At 47.5% G+C, this 17,804-nt stretch overlaps 1 protein-coding gene and 1 non-coding gene across 2 annotated transcripts in view; one reads left to right on the top strand and one right to left on the bottom strand.

Annotated features, from left to right (window-relative positions):
• Positions 1-17,804, bottom strand: part of LOC126253116 (F-box/LRR-repeat protein 2) — a 719,590-nt gene that overhangs the window by 584,008 nt on the left and 117,778 nt on the right. The window lies entirely within an intron of this gene.
• On the top strand, positions 10,694-10,766 carry Trnaa-cgc (transfer RNA alanine (anticodon CGC)). The gene has a single exon. It is a non-coding gene; the product is annotated as a tRNA-Ala (tRNA).

Here is a 17,804-nt window from a genome sequence, read left to right on the forward strand (position 1 = left end):
CTAAAAATACTAAACACGCGTTTTTTTTTTGTTTCTGACCGAGAAGCGAAAGACAAAATGTCATAGATTTGGCTTCATAAAACTTTTCATCCCCTATTTCCGTCCCTTTGGGATTTAATTTCCACAAACACTGAAAAATGTATTTTATATTTCGAATCGAGCAGTCAGACACCAATTTTCAGAGATGTAGCTTTAAAGGAGCTTTACTAGCTCCTTAATTATTATTTATTTTCAAAAAGCTTTCACCTACTATTTCACCCCCTTAGGGATCGAATTTCCAAAAATGCTGAAGCAAGTTTTTTTCTTATATATGACCGGAAACCAAATATCAATTATCGTAGTTTTATCCTTAATAGTGACATATTTTCAAGAAACCTTTCATTCACTATGTCGCCTCCTTGGGGTGGAATTTGAAAAACCCATTCGTAAACGATGCCTACTGTATAAGATCACATCCTCTTCAATTTTCAAGTTTCTGTCTCTAGCGGTTTGGGCTGGGCGACGATGATACATTAAAACAGTCAGGTCATACCTTTCATACAGGGTGTATGAGACATTTCTAGTAGTGTCTGAGGATCGTGTACTGAACAACATTACACCAGTATTTACGTAGTTTTGCGTGCTAATAATTATAACTGTATTAGGAACAGTACACTACTGGCCATTAAAATTGCTACACCACGAAGATGACGTGCTACATACGCGAAATTTAACCAACAGGAAGAAGATGCTGTGATATGCAAATGATTAGCTTTTCAGAGCAGTCACACAAGGTTGGCACCGGTGGCGACACCTACGACGTGCTGGCATGAGGAAAGTTTCCAACCGATTTCTCATACACAAACAGCAGTTGACCGTCGTTGCCTGGTGAAACGTTGTTGTGATGCCGCGTGTAAGGAGGAGAAATGCGTACCATCACGTTTCCGACTTTGATATAGGTCGGGTTGTAGCCTATCGCGATTGCGGTTTATCGTATCGCGACATTGCTGCTCGCGTTGGTCGAGATCCAATGACTGTTAGCAGAATATTGAATCAGTGGGTTCAGGAGGGTAATACGGAACGCCGTGCTGGATCCCAACGGCCTCGTATCACTAGCAGTCGAGATGACAGGCATCTTATCCGCATGGCTGTAACGGATCGTGCAGCCACGTCTCGATCCCTGAGTCAACAGATGGGGACGTTAGCAAGACAACAACCATCTGCACGAACAGTTCGACGACGTTTGCAGCAGCATGGACTATCAACTCGGAGACCATGGCTGCGGTTACCCTTGACGCTGCATCACAGACAGGAGCGCCTGCGATGCTGTACTCAACGACGAACCTGGGTGCACGAATGGCAAACCGTCATATTTTCGGATGAATCCAGGTTCTGTTTACAGCATCATATCATGATGGTCGCACCCGTGTTTGGCGACATCGCGGTGAACGCACATTGGAAGCATGTATTCGTTCGAGTTGACGGCACTTTGAACAGTGGACGTTACATTTCAGATGTGTTACGACCAGTGGCTCTACCCTTCATTCGATCCCTGCGAAACCCTACATTTCAGCAGGATAATGCACGACCGCATGTTGCAGGTCCTGTACGGGCCTTTCTGGATACAGAAAATGTTCGACTGCTGCCCTGGCAAACACATTCTCCAGATCTCTCACCAATGAAAACGTCTGGTTAATGGCGGCCGAGCAACTGGCTCGTCACAATACGGCAGTCACTACTCTTGATGAACTGTGGTATTGTGTTGAAGCTGCATGGGCAGCTGTACCAAGCTCTGTTTGACTCAATACCCAGGCGTATCAAGGCCGTTATAACGGCCAGAGGTGGTTGTTCTGGATACTGATTTCTCAGGATCTATGCACCCAAATTGCGTGAAAATGTAATCACACGTCAGTTCTAGTATAACGCATTTGTCCAATCAATACGTGTTTATCATCTGCATTTCTTCTTGGTGTAGCACTTTTAATTGCCAGTAGTGTATGTTTTTATGTTGGTTAGTACCTGTGGCACACCTATCTGTATACATGTTAAGATACCATATATAAAAACATCTGCACTTTTACATTTTACACCCTGTACATTGAAGAAGCTGTGATGGTTAAACTATACTAGAAAACTGCTCCACTAATGCGTTGACAAGACTCCAGGGACCGTTGATGAATCGGTCGCTGAAGTGAATAGATTTAATTTGAGCCAACAGCGAATTATCAACGTTGACACCACAGGTTATCAAGTCCGACATTCGTTCGGTACAATGCTGGATAGTGTCTCCGAAACCTGACGTGCACATCAGTAGTCTCAGGCGTATTTGGATATCGCTATAGCGGCAAATGAGGCGAGACTCATCGGAAACTGCTATTACTAAACAGGACGCCGCCTGTCGTAGATGCAGGCGTCCTCGGTTAGACATATTGGTAATCTATGGCCCTGCTGATAGCGTGTGTACTGTTCCGTTACGAAGAGACTTGCGTGTAGGATGTGTAGTGTGTTCAATGACTGGAAGTGAGAAACGAATGAACAGTATAGCACTAGCCTTTTGCTATATAGAATAACTTCTTTGTAAAACAATATTCTACACTAAGGATAAACCTAATGAGATAGCACTGTTTTAAACAGACTCGCCTTGTATGGTAGCTCCAATCTTCATGCGGCCATCCTGATTTAGATTTTCTGTAGTTTCCATAAATTGCTTCAGGGAATACTGGGTGGTTCCTACTATATGGCCACGGCCGACTATTTGTCCCATCCTTGTCAAAGTAGGCCTTTTAGATGCCTGTATACATGAATTTTTTTTTATTTCTATTGATCTTAAATGTTATTGCCATAGCATCTCCAATATCCTTGTAAAAGTGATTGCAGATGAATAAAACTACTGTTACTACTACACAAATGGCTGTGTGGATGCTATCTTCTCTCAACTACAGACACAGACGAAGTCTCCCTCCAATTGCGATATACATAACGTTTATTGGCAAGTAACACTTGAACCGCGCGACCTCTACAGTCGCAGGTTCGAATCCTGCCTCGGGCATGGATGTGTGTGCTGTCCTTAGGTTAGTTAGGTTTAAGTAGTTCTAAGTTCTAGGGGACTGATGACCTCAGATGTTAAGTCCCATGGTGCTCAGAGCCAGAGCAAGTAACACTTGGTGGACACCAGTGCCTCGAAATATCCAAACAAGTACACCACTCATGCTAGGCTCTTTGTTTTAGTTTTTTTTAAGTCCTTCGTTTAGCACAACTGGCCATCAGCAAGCCAGGAACTACGCACACACAAATTCTCACAGCCTAGCCACATTTCTGCATATGTGTGCTTTAAAATGATGCTACTATTACTGTTAAATAAAGTACTTATTTTAACCATACAACGGGGTGAAAATTATATCGTTCTGTGAATTTATTGGTAATTACGAGGGTCATTCAATAATTAAAGAGACAAATTGCTCTGGGGAAAAAACTGTCACTAGGGCAAGCATGATACTTTTATGGCTTTAAGTTGGCATCACTGGGATGAGCCTTGATCAGCTGATGTATCAACATTGTTTTGTTTATAACCTCAAAAATACATTTCAAGATGGCGAGTCCACTTGAAAGGTCCACATTAATTGAATAACGCTCTGTTACTCATTTTTTACTTGCTGATCGCGAGAAACCAGTGAATATATACTGTAAAATGTCTTAAGTTTATGGTTAAGGTTGTATGAATCATGCACATTTTTACAAGTGGGCAGAGCAGTTCAAAAATGGTCGCGACTTAGTGACTGACGAACACAGTTCTGGCCGACCAATTGCAGTTTCAACTCCCTCATTTGAAAGTCGAAATGATGACATTGTTCCCGCCGACCGTTGTGTGACTGTGGAAATGATACTGGATAACGTTCAAGTTGGTACTGGTTAAGTTCATAACATTATCTGTTACAAGCTGAAGTACCGCAAAACACGTGCAAGATGGGTCCCAAAGGAGTTGACGCGGCTACACAAGGAAACGAGGATGAGAGTGTGCACGGAGCTAAAGGGACGTTATGAAAGAGAAAGTGAGCACTTCCTCAACAAAATTTTAACTTGTGATGAAACTTGGGTTCACTATTATGTGCCAGAATCAAAAAGACAAAGCATGGCGTGGAAGCACACCAATTCAAAACCCAAGTATTAGTAGGAAAAGTCATGTTGACGGTGCTCTGTGATGCTGAGGTCCAGTTTTTTGCGATGCGATTTTCTCGAAGAGCAGCGTACAATGAACAGCCAATATTACTCGAATTTGCTTTTAAACAAGGTGAAGCCAGCCATGAGAGAGAGACCTTCGTGGATCTCAGAGGAGAGGTGTGATTCTGCAGCAAGACAACGCACGTCCTCATATTGCTCAACTAACCCGTGAAACAATCGACAAAGTGGGCTAGGAAGTGGTGCCTCATCCCTCTTACAGTCCTGATTTAGCACCTAGTAATTTCCATTTGTTTGGCGCACTGAAGGAGGCATTACATGGGAAGAGGTTCCAGGACAACGAGGACGTGGAAAAGTTTCTAGGAAATTGGTTCAAACATCAAGATGAAGAGTTCTTTCAGCCGGAATAAAAAAAGCTTGTAACCCGTTGGAACAAGTGCATAAATGTTCAAGGGGAATATGTTGCAAAGTAGAAAAAGTATTGACATCTTGGATATTCGGAAATCCAACCGGATGTTCGCGTCGTTCTCGCACGATATTTCAACAGCGTGCCTCGCTGTCTTCTTCAGGTGCTACCTGGGACTGGTCCTTCGGTCTTTTTTTTTTTTTTTTTTTCATTCCCTTCTCAGATGGAGAAGGGCGGGCTGTTATAGAGCGTGCGTTGAGCTCTTTTCAGCCATGGGGTTAAAGTTGTTCTGTTTTGGCACTGTTTATTTTTTGCTGGGGTGCAAGGAAGGGGGGGGGAATTTCTCCCAATTGGGAATTTATTTGCAGGAGTTTGTAGGGGACAGTTCCGGTATTTACCTTAGCGGCCAAGGAAAACCTGCAAAACCCGGCCAGAACTGCTTGTTATGGCTCTCCTTCTCTTTATTTACCGAGTTGCCAGCGTCGTTGGCGCTGGCGTTCACGGTGGGCAAGGGCGGCTTCGCGTTGTCTTTCGCGTTCCGCCTCTCGCTCTCTTCTGTATTTTTCTTCTCGCACATAGCTTCTTATGAGCTCCTTGCTTACCAAGTAGCTCGTTTGATGCTCACTGCGGTCGACAATGTCCGGGTTGGTGACGTCCAGGATCTCTCTGTCCACAAGGTTGTGGCTGTGATGCACAAACTCCTTGGTTTGGACACATGAGTCCTGACGTGCTCCCTTGCCTTCTAATGTGGCCTGTGTGGCCCGACTTATCGTAATCTTCTTCGGCCAGGCCGTTTGTGTGGCCTGGTCGTCTTTATGCAGCTCATCCGTCTGCAGCGCCTGCGTCTCCTTGGTGGTATCGCGGCGGAGGGATTCACGGAGGGTGAGGCAGGCGGCCTCCATCTCTGCATGGAGAACCATACGGAATCGTGTTTCCGCCTCCTGGAGGGCCGACTCGACGTCGGGACCAGCTGTCGCCGCTGTCTTCCCACTCGCTGCGTCGCGCCGCCGCCCCCCTCCACTGCCCTTGCCACAGGCGGCGGGGGAAGGCGGCCACACGTGAGCGGTGGCCGTCGTCGAATCTCCTCCGGGTGCCGCCGTTGTTCCCGCGGCGTTGCCTCCTCCTCTCGCTGTTTCCTCTGTCCCTCCGTTGCTCGCCGCGGCTGCAGAACGTTGTCGTCTCCTTCTTCTGCGGCGTCGCCTCTTTGCCTGGGGCGCCGTCTCCTTTGCAGTGGCGGGATTTCGGCCGTTGAAGGCCTGACATCCGCGCCAGTTGGCGACTTGCTCACCGCCGCAGCGGGCGCACGTCGGTTTGACGTCTTTGGTGCTGGTACAGGTGCGGGTGTCATTGTGACGTCCGCACTTGACGCACCTGGCGGCGTTGCGGCAGTGCTTTGCCACATGCCCTTCCTCCTGGCACTTGAAGCACTGTGGCTTCGTGTCCAGGTGGGGGGGGGGGGGGGGGGAGTCTCCGGCTGCACGTGGAAGCCCAAGAGCTTCCGGATGTCGCGAATGTCCCCGCCGTTGTCCGCCGCCGGTGTGGCAACAATAAACAGCGCCGGTTTCTTCCTATTGGTTTTGTTGTGCAACCTGACGGTTGCCTCAACAAAACCTTGGCGGCGCAGTCCTTCTTTCACCGCTCGCTCCGTGAGGATCCAAGGCAGTCCCCTCAGGAGCGCCTTGGTGACTTCTTTGCGACGAGTCTTTTGACCCATCGCACCTCTTTCCGGGGCGTCCACCGTGTGAGCGGCCACAAGGGCCTTCAGGGCCCTGTAGTCGTCCCAGTCAGCGGCCTGGAGCTTGATGGTGGCGTCGGAGTCGACGGACTCAACGACGACCTCCTTGTCGCAGCTCTGCCCCATCTCATCATAGAGTTCCACCCACTCGACCTCCCTGCACTTGATGTACAGGGCGGGAGCGGGGGAAACTGCTTCTTCTGTCGCCGAGTTGCCGCCTCTCGCGACATCTCGTCCCACGGTCGATCGAGTCCAGTATTTATGCCTGGGAGGAGCTGGGCGTTCCCTAATCGGTCCGCGCCGAGTCGAGTGTTCCATCTGTGGTCCGCGCCCGCCAGACTCGGCTTCAACGGAACCCTCCAGTCGCGGATGTTCCGACTGCCGTCGGCGCCCGTTGAAGCCGAGTCTGGCGGGCGCGGACCACAGATGGAACACTCGACTCGGCGCGGACCGGATGTTGAAAAACATGAGGAGTCTGCTAAGAACTTTACAACCTTTAGGCATTATGAAATTAGTGATGAATTTAAGTTTTTTGCCAATAAATATGCTGGTGTTATTATTAATAAAATAGTTACGTACGTGTATAGAATAAATGTCAGAGTTGAAAGGCTAACATTAGATGATAGGGCTAACAAAAAGATATTTGAAGATCAAGGTGCTCTTGAAAAAGTAAGAATTGCATGTACTAACAAACTTGGTGCATTTAGTTTATTGCCCGAACGCTCTTCAGGTGTTCCTTGGCGTAAGTATAGTAGGAAAAATAGATTTAAGTTTGTAACTTATTCTAAACCGGAACAGAGTGCAGATATTGGTAAAGTTAAAGGGTGGCCCGATTTAGAGAATCAATGTAAAGCAAAAAACAAATTGTTTCAGGGTGTTAATCCATTTTATATTGGTGTTCAAATTGCTGGCGATGAACCAGCCAAAGATGATGTTATTCAAAGTGAGGTGAAATATGTAACGTTTGTTGTTCGTAATCGTGTATACATGACATTCTGTAAAAGGAAGGGAACTGTCACGTTCTGAATAAAGTTTATTGTTTACAGCTAATGTCTGCGTTGGAATTTTTTTATCAAAATTGGGACCACATAAGGAATTACCCTGATGATCTAAGGTTGGCGTTCCTCGTTCCGACTACGCAGCAGAGAATCGACGAGCTTGCTATACATTCTACGGCAGCAAGATTAATTGCAGCGCTGCAGTTATTGTTTTGGAAGAACTGTGGTTTTATAAACCTAATTTACAACAATTAATTCAACAGTTTAGAGAAGCCTACAGGGAATTTGTATTTATGCCAAATGGTATAAGATGTGCTAATAGATACTTTGATTTTAGGCAGGGAAGATACAGACCTTTATGGTACACATATTAGAACCTCAATAGTAACCACACAGTCCTTCTCAGACACACAGCCGTAGGCCATCCTAGAAAATGGCCTCACGTTCAGTGAGGTCTCCTATTCAGGGTAAAACCAAGTATAGGCTTGTGCACAAGTTGAAAGATCAGAAACAGAAGTGGCACTGTACCTGTTTATATGAACTTTGTTTACATTACCGTGCGCAATGGCTATCTAGGCTATATTATCTTTTGGACCTTGCTCCTCCCAGGCATAAATACTGGACTCGATCGACCCAAGGACCAGTCTCAGGTATCACCTGAAGAAGACAGCGAGGCACGTTGTTGAAATATCGTGCGAGAACGACGCGAACATCCGGCTGGATTCCCGACTATCCAAGATGTCAACAGATCGCCGGGAAAGCATGAAGAATTACAGAAAAAGTATTGTTTTGTAAAAATAAATGCTTTTTTCTCCAGACCAACTTGTCTTTTAAATTATTGAATGACACTCGTATTTCGTGTCTCCGTGAATATGCATACGCAGATCGACAAATCCACGGCTTCTATGCAAATAGTACCACTTCAATATTTCGGCACGTTGACTTTTTTAAACCTGCATGTCCACACATTTCGTCAATAGTATTGAACAGTGTGCAGAGATTTACGTAGAATCTGTCTATATCCAGTTCTTATGTTAGCATTATCAATAACTCATATCTGTATGCAGTGTTAACGCACTTTGTGCAAAATATTCCTCCGCTCCCCGACAGGCATGTCTGTATACTGAAGGAGGGAACTAGATGATCACAATCTGACGGCCTGCCTTCCCTCACACTTCTACCCTCCACCCTGTTGCACGACCAGAACAAATTTATCCCTTAATACGACTCTACTCTACTTAGATATAGTACACACTTTCATATGTTTTCTTGACCCACTTCGTTTAACAAGAACTTTTATACCACTACAACACTATTTTTAATATTCTGTGATTTTTCAATTCCCTTCAAAGTGGAAACTCTTAGTTATAGAGGAAAAAAATCAAGGACCGTTTGTGTAGGTAAATAAAAGTAGTTTAATTTTGTACTTGTTTTCGAGTTATTCAAGGAAAAAATGAAAAAGTGACCTTCAAAGGCCCCACACCCCCATGATCACACCGCACCCCTCATGATTTTTAGTATGTTGTTTCTGACACTCCATCATACCACTGTAGAAAAATGTGCTTCTACACTATCCTGTTTGTTGAAAAGGAACACTTGAGCCGTTGCGTTCAAACTCGCTTCGCAGACACGCGTCCTTGGAAGGAGACGTAATTTTTCCCAAGGCCTGGCGCCACTGCAGAATGTCCAACAATAACGCAACGGGTCAGGCCCGCCACACCGCCTGAAACGGTACAGGAGTGTCTTAGAGGTCTTCCTGGTCGGCAGTACGGAGCTACTTTTTTCCAGAGTAACCACTCTAGTGGGCCACCGCAGAGGCACTAAAACCGAGAGCCTGCTCTTCTGAGCCCACTCCGAAGTAGCATCTAATCACGGACGCTTGATTTCGGTACATCGGGAAGAGCAGCGTGGGTGTGAGCCGCTATGTTACTTGTTAGTTGCAACACGTTCTCGACTTCACCACTTTGAAGCCAGATGTTCATAGTAAACTCACGATAGGAGACCGGTCACATCTTAAGAAGATACACGCTGCGGTCGCGAATTGCGCTAACAACATGCACTCACATCCGGTTCTACAAATAGTCCACCGACTGCTCGTCAGTGCATCTGCGGTAAGCAATTTCGCTCACGCCACGGTATCCCCGTTTCTCATCTCTATTATGCCTATGGCGCATTAAATGCTTCTCTATTTCCTTCTCATTGCTTCTTTCTGGATACATAGAGCAATGTTCCCATAAGCTGAAACGAACTTTCGCTATTATATTCTTGCGTAATTTATGTTTTCTTCTCCCGTGGACAGCTTGCTTGTGCCAGAAATATCCCAGCATTATGGAACCATGGTTTTTCAACATTCTGAAGGCTGACTTGCTTTTCCCCTGTTTCTAGGAACAATATACTGATTCTGATTCGATTGTAGCATCTCTGTTACTAGTCGGAAGCGCTTGCCCCGTTCCTGAACATATCAAACGCTCCACAACTGAAATACCTCCTTTCGGTTGTGAACTCCGCTGCTGAGCTCTCAAGGAGACAAGCAGCATTGCAGGTAAGGCTAATTTATCTGTAAAATTGCACTGAGGACTGAAAGAGATAAAGTACGTCTGCAAACGACTGCATCACTCCTTTTCATTTCACCAATCTCGTCACGAGTGGTGACAAATCATCGATACACACTGAGGTGATAAAAGCCATGGGATACCTCCTATGGCGTGTCGGACCTCCTTTTTCCCGGCGTAGTCCAGCAGCTCGACATGGCATGGACTCAACAGGTCGTTGGAAGTCCCTTGGAGAAATACTGAGGCATGCTTCCTCTATTAGCAGCCCATAACTCCTGAAGTGTTGCCGGACCACGATTCTGTGCACGAACTGACCTCTTGATTACGTCCCATAGCGACATGGGATTCATGTCGGCCAATCTGGGTGACCAAATTATTCGTTCGAATTGTCCAGACTGTTCTTCGAACCAATCGGGAGCAATTGTGGCCCGGTGACATGGCGCACTGTCATCCACAAAGATTCCATCGTGGTTTGGAATCATGAAGTCCATGTATGGCTGGAAATGGTCTCCGAGTAGCCGAACATGACCATTGCCAATCAATGATCGGTTCAGTTGGACCGGAGGACCCAGTCCATTCCATGCACACACAATTCACCACCAGCTTCCACGGTGCCTTGTTGACAGCTTGGGTCGATGTCTTCGTGGGGTCTGCACCACACTCGAACCCTACCATCAGCTCTTACTGACTGAATTCGAAACTCATCTGATCAGACCACGGTCTTCCAGCCTTCTAGCGTCCAACCGAAATAGTCACGAACCTAGGAGAAGCGCGGCAACCGATGTAGTGCAGTTAGCAAAGGCACTCGACCGTCTGCTGACATAGCCCATTATCGCCAAATTCACCGAGCGAGGTGGCGCAGTGGTTAGCACACTGGACTCGCATTCGGGAGGACGACGGTTCAATCCCGTCTCCTGCCATCCTGATTTAGGTTTTCCGTGATTTCCCTAAATCGTTACAGGCAAATGCCGGGATGGTTTCTTTGAAAGGGCACGGCCGATTTCCTTCCCAATCCTTCCCTAACCCGAGCTTGCGGTCCGACTCTAATGACCTCGTTGTCGACGGGACGTTAAACACTAACCACCACCAACACCATCGCCAAATTTCGCTGCGCCGACCTAACGGATACGATCGTTGTACGTCCCACATTGATTTCTGCGGTTATGTCAAGCATTGTTGCTTGTCTGTTAGCACTGACAACTCTATGCAAACACTGCTGCTCTCCGTCATTAAGTGATGGCCGCCGACCACTGCGTTGTCCATGGCGAGAAGTAATGCCTGGAATCTGGCATTCTCGGCACACTCTTGACACTGTGGATCTCGGAATATTGAATTCTCTAACGATTTCCGAAATGGAATGTCCCATGTATTTAACTGCAACTACTGTTCTACGTTCAGAGTCTATCAATTCGCGTCATAAGGCCATAATCACAACCGAAACATTTTCATATGAATCTCCTGAGTACAAATGACAGCTCCGCCGATGCTCTGTCCTTTTATACACTACTGGCCATTAAAATTGCTGCACCACGAAGATGACGTGCTACAGACGCGAAATGTAACCGACAGGAAGAAGATGCTGTGATACGCCAATGATTAGCTTTTCAGAGCATTCACACAAGGTTGGCGCCGGTGGCAACACCTACAACGTGCTGACATGAGGAAAGTTTCCAACCGATTTCTCATACACAAACAGCAGTTGACCGGCGTTGCCTGGTGAAACGTTGTTGTGATGCCTCCTGTAACGAGGAGAAATTAGTACCATCACGTTTCCGACTTTGATAAGGGTCGAATTGTAGCCTATCGCGATTGCTGTTTATCGTATCGCAACATTGCTGCTCACGCTGGTCGAGATCCAATGACTGTTAGCAGAATATGGAATCGGTTGGTTCAGCAGGGTAATACGGAACGCCGTGCTGAATCCCAACGGCCTCGTATCACTAGCAGTCGAGACAACAGGCATCTTATCCACATGGCTGTAATGGATCGTGCAGCCACGTCTCGATCCCTGAGTCAACAGATGGGGACGTTTGCAAGACAACAACCATCTGCACGAACAGTTCGACGACGTTTGCAGCAGCATGGACTATCAGCTCGGAGACCACGGCTGCGGTTACCGTTGACACTGCATCACAGACAAGATCGCCGGCGATGGTGTACTCAATGACGAACCTGGGTGCACGAATGGCAAAACGTCATTTTTTTCGGATTAATCCAGATTCTGTTTACAGCATCATGATGGTCGCATCGGTGTTTGGCGACATCGCAGTGAACGCACATTGGAAGCGTGTATTCGTCATCGCCATACTGGCGTATCACCCAGCGTGATGGTATGGGGTGCCATTGGTTACACGTCTCGGTCACCTCTTGTTCGCATTGACGGCACTTTGAACTGTGGACGTTACATGTAAGATGTGTTATGACACGTGGCTCTACCCTTCATTCGATCCCTGCGAAACCCTACATTTCAGCAGGATAATGCACGACCGCATGTTGCAGGTCCTGTACGGGCCTGTGTGGATACAGAAAATGTTCGACTGCTGCCCTGGCCAGCACATTCTCCAGATCTTTCACCAATTGAAAACTTCTGGTCAATGGTGGCCCAGCAACTGGCTCGTCACAATACGCCAGTCACTACTCTAGATGAACAGTGATATCGTGTCCAAGCTGCATGGCAAGCTCTACCTGTACACACCATCCAAGCTCCGTTTGACTCAATGCCCAGTCGTATCAAGGCTGTTATTACGGCTAGAGGTGGTTTATCTGGGTACTGATTTCTCAGGCTCTATGCACCCAAATTGCGTGAAAATGTAATCACATGTCAGTACTAGTATAATATATTTGTCCAATGAATACCCGTTTATCATTTGCATTTCTTCTTGGTGTAGCAATTTTAATGGCCAGTAGTGTAATAGGTAAAGCTGATGCCAGACGGAGATTCGTAAGAGTAATTTTCAGGATATGTAGCATATCCAAGTAGGAAGAGCCTTACAGGGCCTTTATTGACCTGTTCTGGTGTATCGTTCGTCAATGTGGGGTCCTCGCCAGGTGGGATCCAACGAAGAGCGGCACGTTTTGTCACGGGGTCGTCCAGTCGTCGCGAGAGCGTTACAGGGAAGTTCAACAAACTCTAGTGGCAGACACCACAAGAGAGGCACTGTACATCGCAGAGGTTTAATGTTCAATTTTCGAGAGAGCACTCGGGGAAAAGTCGGATAACATATTACTTCCTCCCACATACATCTCGCGAAATGACCACGGCGAGATAATTCGAGAAGTTAGAGCTAATACACAGGGTTACCGACAGTCGTCCTTCCAGCGCACCATTCGCGACTGAAACAGTGGAGGGGGATCAGTTAGTGATACTTGAAGCACCTTCCACTTTCAGAGTGTGGTGTAGCCGTAGAGTTTGGTTAAATCACTCATATAGAAGCTCACCTCAGAGAAGATCAGTCTGGGTTTCGGAGAAATGTAGAAATTGACCCTACGACTTATATTCGAAGATAAGACATCTGTATACTCCTCTGCATACGCAGAAAAAGCTTTTCACGATGTTGACTGGACTACACTCTTCGTAATTTTGAAGATAACAAGGATAATATAAAGGTACCGAATGGTAACTTGCAACTTGTACACAAACCGGACTGACGTTATAAGAGTCGAAGGACATCAGAGGGAACCACTGGCTGAGAAGGAAATGAGACAGGATTTTAGTTTATTCCCAATGCTACTCAATCTGTATAGTGAGCGAGTAATAAAGGAAACTAAGGAGAAATTTGGCAACGGAAATATAGTTCAGAGAAAAGGCATAAAAACTTTGTGGTTTACCTATGATGCTCTAATTTTGTCAGGGACCGCAAAATACTTGGAACAGAAGTTTGAACTGAATGAGTAGTGCCTTGTAAAGAGAGTATAACATTAACACCGAGAAAGTTGAAACAGCGGTAATGGAATGAATTAAATTAGGCGATGCTGAAGGAATGGTATTAGAAAACGAGACACCACAAGTTGTAGATGAGTTTTCCTACTGAGACAACAAAATCACTTATGACACAGCTTTTTGAAGACGTGAAGAACAATTTTTCTCAAAATGACAATTGTCTAAAGACACGATGATTGAAACTGCTTGCAATAATTGTCATTTATTGCTATTTGAACTGTATTATAAGTAAACATTTAATACACAACAAAATTAACTTCAAGCACAAACCAAAATCATATTTGTTTGACAACTACTCAATATCCAGAATGAGATTTTCAATCTGCAGCGGAGTGTGCGCTGATATGAAACTTCCTGGCAGAGTAAAACTGTGTGCCCGACCGAGACTCGAACTCGGGACCTTTGCCTTTCGCGGGCAAGTGCTCTACGATCGTTTTTTTTTTAACGCTACCCCTTTTTAATGACAGACCCTCTATCCATCTTTTTTTTTTTTTTAGTGGCGACGGTGGGGGCTTGGGGGGCAAAGTGGGCAGGGGTCAAAACCTGAGGCCTGGCCACAGTGTCCCCCTCACCACCACCGAGCCTGTGGTGCTTAGGGAAATAGGAGACACAGGAATGAACAGTAGAGGAACGCGTTGTTATTTATTTATTTGCATGTGTTTTAGTAAGATTCACTAATATCGTGAAATTATGGGAACACATCGGCGAAAAAGAAAAGAAATATAAATTCTGGTTAAAGAAAAAGAAAGGAAAAGCAAAAAAGAAATAAAATCCGCGCAATCTGCGACGCGCTCTCCCATCCGCGGAGGTCAGAAGTAGAATAGATCGTAGGCGGTTGAAACTCAGACACCGCCGGGGGAGGAGGGGTGGGTGCCCTCTGAGCCAGGCACCCCCCAACTCAGTGGAGGTCTAACAAAGACCGCTCGAATATAGTTAGCAAATAATGTTCGGTAACGTGGCGTGTTTTCGAGAGCTGCATGGGCTGTTCGTAAATAGGTCCAAAAGTCGAGCCGGGATTTAGGTCCCTCATGAAAGAGATAAGCGACCGCCCATCCTTTGACCCACGTAATAGCATGACATTTGGCGGCGGGAAAATGTCGGTTCTCCGGGTATAGAAACATTCGAGGTTCGATTGTGTCTGGTGGCACCCGGAGATAGCAGGCAATGATTTGCTGCACGAAGCGCCATACATCTTGCGATGAGGCGCATGTCAGACGGTGTTCATCAGTGTCCAGTTGCTGGCAAAGGAGACAAAGAGGGGATTCTGACAAGCCAATGTTGTGCAGGCGCTGCTTCGTGGCAAATTTCCTGTTGACTGTGTGATACCACAGTGCCCGGACGTTCGTAGGGAGGAAGGGCTGGTGGACGGTAGTCCACACTATGGGCCACTGGATGGAGGGAAGTTTGGTCTCCATCACATTCCGGGGAACACAGCGCAGCAACAGGCTGTAAAAATCCTTAGTCCTAGGTGGGCGTGTATCTGGGAGACTGGTATGTATGTAACTGTAGTCGACGAAAAAGGTCGAAATATGGGACAAATAAGGCACGATATGGCCGACAGACACCGGTGGTGAGGTGGAAGCAGGTAGGAGGACCTCAAGCAAGCTGCGTGTTAGAGATGTACCCTGGCCCATCCACTGTTTTCTCATGGTACTCATGTATAAGGCTGCAGCTCGCATACGGACATTGACGAGCCCGACGCTACCATACCGTGAGGGCAGGGTAAGTGTCTCATAACGGACTTTAAACATTGAACCAGCCGTGAGATAATAGCCAAAAGCCGCCTGAAGGTTGCGCCCAATTGCAGTTGGCAGAGGGAGAACTTGCGCGATGTGAACCAATTTTGATGCCACATAAAGATTAATAAACTCAACCCGTTGAAGTGTGTCCTGGCGGCGCAAGAGGTTCTGGCGGACGTCGTTGCGGATGACGTGTAACAGGCGACGGAAATTCGTTGCCGCTGTGCGTGTGACCGTGGGGGTAAAGGTAATGCCCAGGTACCGGAAAGTCCGCACAAGCGGCAGGGGTGCCACTCCACCCTCCTGGAGGCCACGTACAATGTGCATTGCAGAAGATTTGGCGACATTCATGGCACTGCCAGCGACAGCCCCATAACGGGTAATCAATTCGAGGACTTCCCGAATCTCAGAGCCGGAGCGAATGAGGAGGAGGAGGTCATCAGCATAGGCCCGACAGCGAAAAGTGTGTTGGCGTAGGGTGAGGCCAGAGAGCTTGGTCGTCAAGCCACCAATAAGGGGCTTAAGGGCAATGGCATACAGGAGGGTAGAGAGGGGGCACCCCTGCCGTATCGAACGGCAGATAGGTACCGGCCCTGCTAAACGTCCATTGACTTGGACACGTGAACTGGCACTGTCGTAAAGACGCCGGATGACGTCGAGAAACGGAGGGGGGATGCCCATTCGGGCTGCCACCGAAAACAGGAAACGATGCACTTTATCGAAGGCGCTGTCGAAGTCTATAGCGACGACCGCTGCCCGGAGTCTGCAGGCCGCCGCTATCGCAATTAAGTCGCGGCATTCCCCTGTGGCAGTCTGTATGTTAACCTGTCCGCCAGGCGTCGTTTGCTCTGGCGAGAGGATATGAGGGAGTGTAGTTCGGAGCCGCATTGCCAGTAAGCGCGCGAAAATCTTGTAATCGGCATTGAGTAGGGTGAGCGGTCTGTAACTCGTGACCATCGAACCTCGGGCTGGTTTGTGGACCGGTATAATGATGCCCTCAGCAAAGGCGGGTGGGATTGCTTGGTCAGATGTCATCAGTTCTTGATACACAGTCGTCCACCGTGGTGCCATGAGATCCCGAAAGGTACGGTAAAACTCAATCGGTAAGCCGTCAAAGCCGGGCGATCTGTTGACTGCACCCTTGGCGATGGCGTGGTTGACTTCGTCTAGCGTGACCGGCACTGTCAAAGCATCCGCCTCCGTGTGGGGGAGGGTGCGCGTGACGTAATGCAAAATGGAGTCGTCTGCTGCAGTTTCAGCGTCTTCATCACTGTAAGTACGACGGTAGTGCTCGACGAATGCGTGGACGATGTCATTCTGAGTGGTCACCTGCGTTCCATGAGGCGTGGTCAGAGTGCTGATGATCTGCCGACGACGCCTTCGTTTGTCGGACACTATATCATGCATGGATGGAATTTCTAAATCCGCGTGATCGTGGCGCCGCTTCCGTATCACGACCCCTTGCAGTTTCCGGCGTGCCAGCGCAATTATCTTCGCCTTAGTTGTTTGCCGTTCCAACTGGTTGTCCGGGGTTGGCGGTTGAGCATCCAGATCTCGGAGAATCGCGTAATAGAAGTCAATAGTGGTGCGATGCCAGTCGGCCATGTCCTTCCCGTATCTCATCAGTGTCCTCCGGATCGCCGGCTTGGCGCAGTCCAACCACCTTGTCAATGTCGAGTGGTAGCGGGGAAGGCGTCGTTCGCAGGCTGTCCACGTTTCAGTGACTTGTTGGTGACAAGCCAGGTCATGCAAGTGTGAGGTATTGAGTTTCCATGGCGCACGGCTGCGCCATACTGATTGCGGCGGAAGGAGGACCGTACAGATGTAAGCGCAATGGTCGGAAAAGGCCAGCGGCCAGCGTTCGGCGCCCCGTATCGCAGATCTAAGAGTTTGTGAGACATATATCCTGTCTAGTCGGCTTGCGGAATGACTTGTAAGAAAGGTATGGCCAGAAAGGTCGCCGTGTTGTGCTTCCCAGGTATCGTGAAGCAGGAGGTCTCGCACCACTATACGTAGCTCCTGGCATGTAGTATAGTGGGGAATCTGATCTTTAGGATGCAGAACGCTGTTAAAGTCACCTCCTAGTAGGCAATGGTCATAACGCCCTAAAAACAGGGGAGCGATATCCTCGGAATAAAACTGGGCTCTTTCATGCCATCGGTCGGTGCCTGAGGGAGCCTAGACATTAATGATGCGTGTCCCCATGGCAGTGAGTGCCATGCCACGAGCTGATGGAAGGAAGGCGACATCGGTCACAGAAATCCCGTGGCGGACGTAGA

This window comes from Schistocerca nitens, chromosome 4, assembly GCF_023898315.1.
Source record: "Schistocerca nitens isolate TAMUIC-IGC-003100 chromosome 4, iqSchNite1.1, whole genome shotgun sequence".
Classification (NCBI taxonomy): domain Eukaryota; kingdom Metazoa; phylum Arthropoda; class Insecta; order Orthoptera; family Acrididae; genus Schistocerca; species Schistocerca nitens.